Source organism: Anopheles coustani, chromosome 3 (genome assembly GCF_943734705.1).
Source record: "Anopheles coustani chromosome 3, idAnoCousDA_361_x.2, whole genome shotgun sequence".
Lineage (NCBI taxonomy): Eukaryota > Metazoa > Arthropoda > Insecta > Diptera > Culicidae > Anopheles > Anopheles coustani.
Window position 1 is genome coordinate 69,220,842 of NC_071288.1, and position 13,034 is coordinate 69,233,875.

The following is a 13,034-nucleotide window of genomic DNA, read 5'->3' on the forward strand; positions in this document are numbered from 1 at the left end:
AATTTGTTCAAGCCCACGAGAGATGTTTAACAAAAAAACACCCCATGCCTTTATCTCCTCCCCCTTGCAGATACTCTGTCTCTCTTGGAGTCCCTAATTTCCGTACGTTGTCAGGTTCCATTTCCGTCCGTATGATGTGCGACAAAAGGAGTTGGCGGGAGAAACCGCCATATCCGTCCCCACACGCTTTTCCGTTCATTCGCTCGGGAGTTGGCTCCATCCATCTTAATGCTGGATATATTTTGTGTATCTTTTGCTTGTAACTTTTTTTTGGTAGATTTTGAAAGTCAAACATTGTGAAAAAAGTTTTTTCTTCTATTCTACTTGAAACTTTATCCTGCTTTCGCATTTCATCTCGACTTTTTTCTGCTCGATATCATTTTGAAGTTTGGATGGCTAGAGGTTTGTTTTTTGTTTTAAATTTGTTTGATCTTTTTATTTATTTATTATGAGAACCTTGTTTTACGACTCTTTTATAAATTATCAATTATTGCATCATTTGATTTTCAGATCATATTAAAATGCAATGAATTTCTGATGTGGGCGAGGAGATTCAAAGTGGAAAAAAGACATAAAATTTATCGTACTCCTTAAGCATGTATGTTTTTGTAGGTCGTACGAGATGAATAATTCAATAAATAAACCAAGGCAGATAAAAAAAAAGTCCAACAATCCCAGCCAACGCATTTTTGTTTGTCCTTGACGTCTGCAGGATTTGTCGCCATGGTGTTGCATTGCTGGAATGTTTATCGTGGGGTACGCAATTGAAATGCTTCGCTGCTCACGTTCTCCCAACCGTTACTTTCCCTCCCATGATAATTGTAATAAGTTCTGATGTAAATTTACGAACTACATGCACGCCAGTGCACTCCTCCACTCCTCCCTTTCATAATCGCGCGGAGAGAAGTGTCCGCACATGAGGCGAGTGAGTGGAGAAATTTATTGTCCGAGGTTATGAAATTGTTCCACATGACGCAAATTGTTTTCGAAGGGGTGTTTTTGCGAGTTTTCACTTCCTTACGAGTTCGACGCGACGAACAATCTGTCGTCGCGACTATGTAGGCCCGCAGAATTTATGCTCCAAACTGGGACATATAATTTGTTAACAGGCCAGGAATTTTTGCCGTGTTTTTTTTTCGTTTGCGTGTATTAAACCTACGCCCCCGGATGGGCAAAACTTTCGTTTTCGGTAAACGTATCAAAAGTAAGGCACGGATAGCATGACGTCGGTGACGTCGACAAATGTCCTCAACGAAAATAAAAACAAGCCACACACCAGGAACACACACACCCTGAACATCGAAAAACGCTACACCCGAAAATAAGTGCTAAACTGGATGACATGATTTTGCTCTCTTGTTCCGAACGGCGCAACCAGCAAGCCCTTTGGATTTTGACAGCTTGGAATGCGGTCCCCAAGCCTACCCGGTCGGAGCTGCAGGAAAAGGGCAGCCGCGAAACGAAGCGAAGCGAAATAACCGGACCTATTTACGCCTCACCCACAGTTCGCCGGATTTATCGGACGAGACATGCAAAGCCGTGCCCGGGCTGCACCGTAAAATGTCGATGAAAAATACGAGAGCTTTAGCGCGACGAGCTTCCTCGAGCAGCGGGGCCGGGTTTGGCCGCAGATGAAAAACCTTGAGGCATCCGATTTCACACCGCCGCTGCACGGTCTCGTTCGCCGTCGTGCGCCGTTGTGCGCTTGCAGTGGTTGTGTTTCGGTTTTTGTTGCTTTAATTAATTCTTTGATTGATCCTGCTGCAAGGAAAGGCGTCTTCCAGGATCGGGCGTTGGGCGTCGGGCAGGGAATGGTATTAAGCGAGCTGGTATTTCACTCCAAATTGTAATTTAACGGTGCGACACGCGATCGCTTATCCGGGCGGTCCTAGCGGGGTCCCACCGTTGTATACCGGTTCATTATTTAATATATAAATTTACGGCGCTCATAATCTTGACTCTTACTCGCGACGGTGATAAAACAGAAAACCGGTAAATGCAATATAAGATGTCGTAAACTTGCGCGCTCGCGTTCCAGCAATGGGGGCTTATTTTTTCCGGTATTTTTTTATTTCATCCATCCAAGTATTTCCTTTTTTGAAGTCGATATGTACATTTATATATAAATTCAAAAAAAGTGATCCAAGCGGTCATTGTGGAATTCGTTACGATCCGTAACCGATAAAAAAATAATAAGACAAAACAATGAATAAATATTGGTATTAAATTTTCCAAATAATCAAATTATAGCTAAGTTGTGAAATAAAGGATGTTGGAAGTAATAACAAGACAAGACAAGTAAGTAAGACCTTCGAAAATTTGAAAATGAAAGAAAGGAAGGAGATTTTACGGTATAGTAAATGAAAATCGGTGATCATCTTAGCTTAAGTATTTAAGAATTCTTTCGCTTTTATTTCGTCGATTTTTCAACATTTAATTAGGATGTATATCGCTTGGTTTTTTGTTTCATTTTGTAAAATTCTAGCGAAGTCACTGTTAATTCTTAGTTGAGCAAAAATATTTCTTAATTTAAATGTCAAAATGTTCTTTTATTTTATTACCTGAACAGTCAAACTAGATTAGTTGCATATCAAATTCTATACCCATACTTTAAAGTCATTTAAGGTCTCTGGCGATTAGCGATTGGTTCGATCTGCGTAGTGCTTCGGACTCTGAACAGTGATCAACTCGACCTGAAATCGACCGCAGAAAAAAAGTATTCCATCGCATAATTGATTGTCGTCGCACATTGACAGATGGACAATGGTCACCGGTAAGGCACGGTCCGTAATGCAAACTACGTTGAGTCACACACTAATTGAGTCATCGGTCCGCGCAACTCCACTGACCAGAACGGCTCGAAGGGGGTGATATTTTTGCCGAACCGTTGATAGAATATATGGGCCATGTCATGGAATCGATGAAGTCTCCCCCGGAGTGCTGTACGAGGCGAGTTTAGTCACAAGAAATTCTAGCGGTTCGATTGATTCATACTCCAACGACAATCGAAAACCGCATGGAGAATCGGTTCCAAATATTAATCATTCTAAAAGGCTTTTGTGTGCCGATTGATTTGTCTATGCCCTGCCGAGTGGACACCACCTTCAATGGCTACACTCAAAGATAAATCAAGAGTGTTGAAATGTTTATATGCATTTCTCAATTCTTTTTGCTGCATAGGATTTAATGCAATATATTGACACAATGCACACGACTTGATAGCATCGGATTGCTTCTAATCACTTTTTCAATTAAGGTCTACTGAAAGTCTCAAATGACTCATTGATTTGTTTATCCACATTCTAGTACCACTTTCAGGTTTCAATCAACATACCAGTTATTTGGTGCTGTTGATTTATTCTCCATTAGAACCTAAGTTCTTTGTCAAAAATTATGTGTTTTTTAAAGTGTTTGATACATTCACCAGAATTGACATAGATGTTAGCAAAATCAGAGTGAAGGAGATCTGTATGAAATCTAACTATTCACAAATCTAATCTATAGGTCCTATCAACACCCCACGCACGACCTTGGAAGTCCATTTGTCGTTTTCTTGGAACACACGTTCGATTTCCTCAAATTGCCTCTTTGACGAGTTAAGACGTTCCGGTATCAATGTAGACAAACTTCTACTAAGTTCAGAGTTTCACGTATGGCCGTAGGAAGTCTTAAGCCACCAGCTCTCTTCTCCATCCTATCGATGGATATTGAATCCGCTCAAATTTCCAGCGAAACTTCATACTTCCTCAACCTAAACGTTGCCAGCTGCTGGTGCGCATTAGCTCGGCCGGCCCAGCAGATTGATGGATTACGGCGCTCCGATGTCGATTTGCATTATAAATGCAAATTCGAAGCCTTTCCATAATTCTCCGGCACCGGTGCCATAATTCTCCCGCGGGGCGCCACCGGCGGGCTCCGGAACAGTAAGCTCCCACAGCTCTCAGTAGCTTCCCGGCCGGGACCCGGGCGGATATACGCCGCCCTACTACCAATTTTGAATGAACTCAGGCCTATCCCCGTGGATCGGAGCGAGACGCAGCGACTGACTTATGCTCCGTCGCATTCGCGCTGCAGGGCCGACAATTTTCGACCCGCCCGCGAGCGTAACTTATCCCAGCCAGCCAAATGAATAGAAAAATTCATGATTTACCCTCAAATTCATCAAAATCGCTCGATCTTTGGATGTATTGGGTATCTGTACACGGGCTCACACCGGTGAATTCGTTGCGGTGAACATTTTCTGGCAGACGCGGGAGCGCACAACCCGCACACACCTTTAAACAGAATAATCGATAAGACTGCTCGCGCGTTCACTGCAGTGAACCACGCACACACCCATAAAAAGAAGTATCTGTAAGACCGGACGTTCACTGCGTAAATCCAATCGTTCATGCGCCGACCGACGTTCATGAATCCACACCGGCCCACGCATGCGCCGACTCGCACTTTGGGCACCATGACGGACAGAATGCAAGGTGCCGCGAATAATAATTGATATGAAATGTTCCGCATTTGAATCAAAGTTAAACATTTTGTAGTGACACATTTGTGCCCAACTAAAAAGGCATATTTGTATGTGTCTTTCTGCATAAAAAGCTAACATTTTTTGTCAAAAGCGAATAAGAAATTGAGTTTTATAATTTTGTCCAGACAAGTGTTCATGGTGCGGAGTGGCTAAATCCGGTTCATGCTTTGCAAGAGTCCCCGCTGTAGCTGGCTGGCATTTGTTGCACTGAAATTCGATATTTGATAATTGCTAGCATATTTTGTATGACTCGCTGTATGTTTTTAACGACATCAAGTAGAAATGTTATGCAATGCGTTATGAACAAAATTAAGTTGATTGACATGGCGAACATGTTTGTCTTGCCGTTATAACGTTAAGTCAAGCTAGCCCTAGTATACTCGGGCCCCGTCAAAAATATGTTACAATAAATTAAGAATTTCATAACCGACCATAATTTTTTTAACCATTTAAAACTGATGGGGCACTAGCGCATCCATCAAGCACCAACTCTTGTCCAACAACTCCGGTGATAGTAAAGACTTTTAAACGTTTTGGGCGTGGGCACTCGTGTAGATAAAAAGTCAATTACAATCCATGCAATCCAGGCGCGGGCTTTGGCCACGCGTGTATCGTGTATCATACTTTCAGTATTCACCGATGGCCGCCGGTTAGTGTTCGACTCCAGCCACGAACATCTGAAGACCCAAACGAAAAGGAACTACCAGGAGCGCAGACACAGCGAGGAGCATGCAGATAGCTAGCACGAAGACCATGCGGCGGCGTTAGTGCGAGAGAAGAGTTAGGGCCACCAAGGGGGAAGCGGGGTTCATGTTTTGCTGGAATGAATTCCCGATGAATTTTCATGAACACCGGATGTGTATAGCAAAGGCTAGTGCAACTGCTATAGCAATTCTTATAGATACTTCGTTTTATGGGTGTATGCGGGTGAATTGCGTTCATTTTGGCTGGCTGGGATATGAAGAGTGAGCAAAACTTGTATGAAGCCTGAGCACGCGTGGATACAAACAAGTGCGAAGCCCTCAAAGAGCGCAATTCGCTCCATACAATTACACGCTCTCCACCGTACGGCAGTGCAGAGAGTTTACGCGAAGACCCCGCGAGAGCCTTAAATGGCCTGCTCTTGGTTGAGGCCTACGCTAGCGATCGCTAACGATGCATGCAAACGCATGTAGCTAGATATATATTGTACATTTAGCGCGCCATTCTCAAGCAAGAGCGCCGGTCTAGTGGTTAGCGTACACAGACCGGAGTTGGAGAGGTTGGGTTCGAATCCCGCTGTGTGCTCGAGGCATGAGAGTATTGTAGAAGGCAGAAGAGAGAAGGGGGCCCATCAGGGCTCTCCTCTTTTTCGTTTTTGCCGGCTTTGCTCCGAATGAATTATCCCGGTTTAACTGGACGATCGTTGAGAGAACCGTTGACAAAACCGGGACCCATTTTGTATGGAGAAATGTTCATTTTGTGTTGGATGGGCGACTGCGAAGTGAACAATATATTCAAACATGCTAATGAACCGTACGAAACATACGGTCGTGTTTCGAGCTCCCCCGGAGTCGACAAACCAGCGACGTTCGCACAAACCCGGCCGGACCGATTCCACCAGTTTTAACAATCGGGATTAGTTGGTTCGCGTTATCGATTGACCCCTCGCCGGCTGGCCGGCCCTAGCTTCCCTGCAAATGGTCGCGCTCTCTGCCATTTCTCGAGGCCGTCATGGCGTCCCATTAGCCAATTTATCTTCGCAGCAAACTTTCAACCATCTTTGGCTCCTAGCAGATTTTATGCATAATTAGCCAGATCGATTACTTCTACCCGCGGTTCCAAGCCAGGCGGGCCGAGCGAGAGGAGCGAGGAAGCGAAGAAGGTTTTAATAAATAACTTTCAATACTCCAACTTGCAATGAGTCAAGATTTCGAGCAACTGCTTTGGTGGGGTGCACGAAAGTAGTTTCGGCGGAAAAATAGTGGAATGAAGCGGAAAGTCAATTCTCCTAATGAATGCACAACCGGAACGCGCAGTTGGTTCTGATGGAAATGATGAAGCGTTTGGTGCAGTGTAGAAATTCCGAACCGAAGTGCAAAACTTTTTCAGACGACTCCTTGCGAAAGTCCCGAGCGTGAAGAAGTGAGAGTGATCGAGAGGAAAGCGCAAAAACGGGAAGCTGCCTTTTCTTCGCTCGTTTCTTTTAATTTCTTATTTCATTTTTCGTTGCTTATCCGAAATGTTTTGAGTCGAACTAAAGTGCCGTAATTTTTTGTCCCGTCTTTTTCCACTCGACAGTTTTATAATTCACCGTTCTGTCGGTTCCCCCCCATTTTCGTTCGACTGAAATGCAATCCACTTTCACCAAGTTCTTTTTTGTTTTGAAAAATAAAACTTACCTTTTTTTCATTACATCCTCAATTTGAATCCAATTTCAATCTGTTCTTTTTTCATAAAGTTCTTTATTTGGTGGCGAGAAAGAGAAAGTAATTCGGACTCCGATGAAGAATTCAAGCACAATCTTTTGTGAAGTATATCAATAATGAGTTAAGACATATAAGACTCAAGACAACTGATACTTAACATTCATTTCGAACATCTGTGGTTCGTGTATGTTTTATTTTAATCACTTTTACGCACATAATCCTTTCATAATTCCGCTAGAATAAAGTCCCACAGTCACCGGATAGGAATAGTCCTTTGTCATGTGTCAAAAAGCTCCCGAAAGGCGAAAACAGACCAACCAAACCGACGAAGAAAATGGCGCCAAATTTTCGCCGTTCTGCGTAGACGAGCCCGTATTATCTTTAATTATATCCTGACGTAAATCTTCCTAATGTTTCGTTGTTATTCAAGCGTGGTGCGGCTTTCCCTTTCGTTTCACGCGCTCATGTGTGTGTGTGTTTGTGCCTCGAGTATTACTTGAAGCTTGAAGGGTTCATAAATTTTCTCCGATGCGTCCTTCGCCAGACGATTAATCTACTTCTTGCCTTTCGCACTCTCCCGGGCGCTTGATTCTGACGAGTTGAATCTGAATGGCAAATGTAATCTTCCTGCACATAATTGAAAATAATCAAATAGGTCAACAGTTACAGAGTGGCGCGCGCGTACGCCCGGGATGAAACCATCGAGGGTGAGGGATTTTATTGCTCTCCCAAGGCGTTAAAGTGTCTTTTCTCGAGTGTTGCCTCCGAAACGCTGGGACCGAGTAGACGAATTTAAATGGCGTTAAGGTGAAGGATTCCTGGAGAGATGTGCAAATTGTTCTGCGAATTTCGTCTCAAGGCGTTTGGGCCGGGGGGAGGAGCAAGGTCCTCGCAATTTCGGGTCCTGTGGAGCGCTTTTCCAGTCTTTAAATGCGTGCTTGATCTTTTTCGTTTTCCCATCGAACGAAGCGTTCTCAACAGGCGTTCCTCCTTTCTACCTGCGACATGTGGGTAAAATGTAATCCTTACTCGTTGTGAAAAAGGATACGGTTACATACGGCCACGGGGGTAGCAGATCCTTCAACTCCAACTGTGCAGCAATTCCTGGGACCGAAGCTTTGAGGTTCAGTTTTTCTCTATTTTTTTCAACCCACCGTAACATTTTTGCATCCCCTCGGCGAGACATTGTGGCTCACATTTTGGGTTCCCCTCTTTGACATGTCCTTTTGCTCGCCGGTATGAAGTACGGGTGTTCCCGTACGTCCACCGCCGGTTGGCAAGCATTTGCATACAGGTTTTCGTTTCTTGCGTGGCCCCCCGCGGGTGCATGGCATCGCACCCGCCGACCACCCTATCAACGAACGGGTCGGTTTACCGGGTGGCTTTCGCATTTTCGCGTCGAGGACAACTCCATCAACATACCAAGCCACCGGCGGTGATGAAATTCGACACCAATTATGCAGAGACTAGCACGGCGACCGTCTGCTGCGAGCAGCGATCTGGATCGGCTGCGTGTGAGATTCGCCCAGAACATATCGGGCAACTGTCAAGTGCATTTGGAGGGGTGATATTACTGCGTTTCGATCCTTTTTTTATGTGGAAAATAAGTAACAGAATCTACCGGGGTTGAGAAGGCATCAGACACATCGGTTTATTTTATTATTCTGTATCATTTTTCTCTGCAATTTTTGGGTATTTATGAATTTTTTTTAAAATCAGCTCGTACCTTGTTTTAGTTTTAAATCTTAACTCTTACTTTTTTCAAATCTTTACTCTTTGTATTATTTGTTTTATTTAACTACAACTGAATACATTACATACAACACTTTACATTTATATTACAGGGTTCACCAATTGTTTTGTGATTTTTATGATTTCTTTTACCGCTAAGGTATTTCTTAATGTTGGGTTTCTTGCACTTTTCCTTGGAACCAAGCGAATCTTTGCTCTAAGAGTAACGACCTTGACTTTGACTATCATTTGCACTTGGTTTAAACTTGCTCATATTAAACTCAAAAATATTTACCTCAAAATGGCAGGTCAGGATGGATAAACGTGAGATACTGAACGAGTTAATATCTCAAGACTTTTTAGGAAAGAGTGAACTTCACATTTAAAGCCATTGGATAGATGACCTATAATCAATCACGGGTAACTCCCGTTAGCTCCTAAATCGATCATATTAATTTACACTTCGATTGACCTCCAATTTACCTTCTTTTTTCCACCCTTTTCTTCCCTTTCCAGGTGCGTATCATGGCCCGATGTCCAATGGTAATGTCCTACGCAGCAAAAGGAGGAATGAAAGCACGGTCATTTGATGACAAGCGCGCGGCGTCCGATCCGAACTCAGCTATCAAGCCATCGTTACAATCTGCACTGCCATATTTAGCTGATTTGAGTGTGATCTTAAATTATACCTTCCTGTCCATGCCGGTCGGTCGTGGTTGGGTGAGTCAATGATCATAATTTACCCGGGCGGTGGCGTGAACTGGACGCGATCGCCGACTGTGGTCCGGCGCCGAACGTCCCGGATCGGATCGCTCGATGTCAATCTTTTAGCCCGATCGAATGCTATCGGAATGGTTGGATGAATGGAGAGTTTGTGTGCAAAAAAAAACATCCCTTCTCCGAAGGAGCAGATATCGTTTGTCCTAGCCCGAGTGCAGTGCACCAGATCGTTTCCAGTCCGCCAGTCATCTTGTTCGGAAGAGCTTGATCGCGAAAAATGGGAAAGAAGAACGTCGATTATGCGACGAGTGTGAGATGCGCTCGGTGATTGAATTGTACGATCATTATCGTCATAATTATAATTATTCTGATGATCATGAGGTTCGTCTCAGGAGAGCGACACCATCGCACCTACGGAGCAGGATGATTCAATCGGATGTCGACAGAATCGATGCCCTTCTCCTTAACTTCCCATTCCGTGTAGTTCATTGTCAGGAAACTATTCGACCATGAGAACTCTTTGGATGGAAAACTGTTGATTGATATTTTTGATGAATTATCAAAACCGTATTGCAATTAAAATTTGGGTAAATTCTTGAGTGTATTTAAAATGTATGTAAATCAGCTCATCCAAGAAAATGTTAAATTTGCTATGCACATAATCAATTCCTTGAAGTAAGAAACGACCTCTTTGCTCTTAAACGTTTATTAAAATAATGGAGCATAATGTTCATTGCTTCGGAATGATTTACCGGAACATTCACCCCTCCCCCAAAGGGCGCATCAATCAAATCTACCACCATCATTACCCACCCCCAAAAAAGCACACCGGATGATGATTTGTAGACATTTGTACACACATTTTGTTCCTACAGGGCGTCGGCATTAACTTCAACACCCGTGATGATCATAATAATCATCATCTGCGCTCGCCGGGAATTGGTAGGGACGAGTCGTCAACAGGTACAGTTATTACCTGATTACAATAATTTCCATCGTTCATAGCTTTAATGAACCGCATCCATTTTGAGTTTTTTTTTTGTTTGTTTGTGGCATTCTGGGCCGTTTTCCCCAAACCAGAGGGGGGATGTCCATGTAGAACTACCAACCGTTGTTCTGGACTGAACTAATTTGCCTGTACCTTGCTCTTCGCCCAAGTTTCTCTGGAAGACATTCGCCGCCCCCAATTTGCGTTTTCTCCCAAATGGAAGAAGCACAGTCGGATGCAAATTTTTATTCTACCCTCGTTGCGCTCGATAGAGCACCAGCAAGAGCGTTAAAACATCCACCAGCAGACGGTCGAGATGTTATTTTTCCTCCCATTTTCCCCTCTCGTGGGATGATTTGGTGGTCGCGTGGACAAGCACAAAGGAACACACACAAAAAAAAAAGTAAAACAGGACAGCGCACGTTTCATAGCGGTTGGCAACGGATTGGTTCATCGAAATTGAGAGAAATTTGACCGTTTCCCCGAACTGTTGAGTTGAGGGCGGCTCAACTAGGAAAAAAAGACATCAAACGAGCGGCACTCAACAAAAAAAAAAAAAAACAGCATGCCGTGCTTCCCGTTTCGCCAGGGCCGGAACAGGCAGAATAAATTACAGTACACAATGAATTTGTAAATTTAATGAGCAGAGCTCAAGTGCTGCCGCCCTATCGAATGCCACTGTCCGGGGCTGGTCCGGAGTCGCGGAGTAGGACTGGCCGGTGCCTCTGAGGCCTCCCCGCCTGCCTGGTGGGTGTGGATTTATGATGGACTTTTGCATTAATTTGAATACATGTAGCTTTGAAGCGCGCTGTTTCTGTGCTTTCTTTTTCAGTTTGTGCTCTGCTCTTGGCAACTTTTGAAACTGACGCCTAGTAATGCCAGATGGCTTTGGGCGAAACAAAATTACGTCAAGACACCGTTTCCAATTGGTTGATAAAGATTAAAATATTTACCAGCACACAACTGCCAAAGGCGTTTCGCAGTGTCTGCTGCCGTCGTTAGGGTGAAATCCGCCGTTATACAGCTGAATGAATATGTTCCAAACTTTCATTTTTTAGCATATCAGTTGAATAGACATTCAGAACTTACAAATATTTGATCTGATTTTGATTGATCTTTTGCTGCAAAAATCTCAACTCTAGGGTGAGTTCTCCCATAGTGGCGCAAGTACCAATAGTTCTTGTAGTAGAATAAAATCGTAGTCCTACGACGAAATAAATACAATATCGATATTTGTTCTAGTATGAAATGTTCTTTGATCCTTCAAGGAGTTTTTGAAAGATAAACCTTCCCACTCCATAATAAATTAAGGCTAGGAATATTTAGGTTTTCCAAACAGACTGTACTAATACGATGGATTATCCTACCTTTTGTTATTTTTTTTTAAATAATTGTAGGTATGCCATGATTTCCTTAAGGCTATAAATCACTGCAAAATATATTGGTCTTTGAATCCATCACAATGGACTCTGTTTAGGAAATTTAGGAAAACTCATTGGTCTATGAGTGGTTTTGCTGTTCCGTTTGAAATATGCTTCAAAAAGAAATTAAAGTCAAACCATATCCGGTCTTTTCCAAGTTTTCTATAGTACCACCTCTAAAGGTACATATTTTTGGTACATTTCGGCTATTTTTTATGGTTTAAGGTGAAAATAGATGTTTTTCAGAAGAAAAGTCGTGTTTCGATCTTAATTGGTAGAAATCTGTTAAATATTGTCTTCTTATTGACTCTCATAAATTACATATTGTTAATTACAAGACTAAATGCGCCACTATTGGTACCATTACCCTCCATAAAATTGATGTTTACTTGTTATATTAACAGTTAATCAAAAATAATAGTTTTATGAATTGACGATATATTGAAACTTTACCTCGGTTGTTTCATGAGGTAACAGAACAAGTTGATAACAACAAAATCAACAAGCGTTGACAACTTTCCAGTGCATTGAAATATTTTTTCTAAACTAACCGTAAATAAGACTAAAATATGTCCTCTTTTTATAGCTGTAAAAAGCAGCTGCGGGATCAAGAAAAATGATAGTTATTTTAATCACTAGCGGCCACTAACTGCTTTAATGAAGGCATTCCGTTCAAGAATTCGGAACAACTGCCTGGCAGGTCCAGGATATCCTCCGGTCGATGACAGTAATGGTGTGGAAAAAGATTTAATTCAATCACCAATGATGGCTTAATTCAAACCTTACCCGACCGAAAGGGGAGCGTCCACCTATTCGGGCAGAACGCTTGCAGGGGGGTGGGGGTAGAAAAGTAATAATGAGTGTGAACTATTTACCTTTCCGAATGCCGCAAGTATCCCCAGCACGATTGAGGCGACGAACTGCCAGCGGGAAGAACGATTCTACTGGTGCAAACCTCTTCCATCCCCATGCCAACCCGCGGGGAGCGGAGTTCAACATACGCTCGCCAGCAATAAGCTCCGTGGGAGCCCCGTGGCGGCGGTGGTGGAGCAAAAAGTTGTAAAATAAACATTGATAATAGCTACCATTTTGCCGCCATCAAGATGTTACTGCGGGGCACAAAGCGCCCGGCACGTTACATCGGTCGCCGGAGAAAAAGGAGTCGCATCCAGCTTCTGCTTTGCTCGGTGGCGCTGGTGATGACGCCCTCGGTGTGTGACCTCGTTCACTTCCTTTCGCTC

The 13,034-nt window shown here is 43.3% G+C and overlaps 1 protein-coding gene across 1 annotated transcript in view; it reads left to right on the top strand.

Annotated features, from left to right (window-relative positions):
• LOC131268411 (treacle protein) overlaps nt 1-13,034 on the top strand; it is a 200,265-nt gene that overhangs the window by 103,700 nt on the left and 83,531 nt on the right. The window lies entirely within an intron of this gene.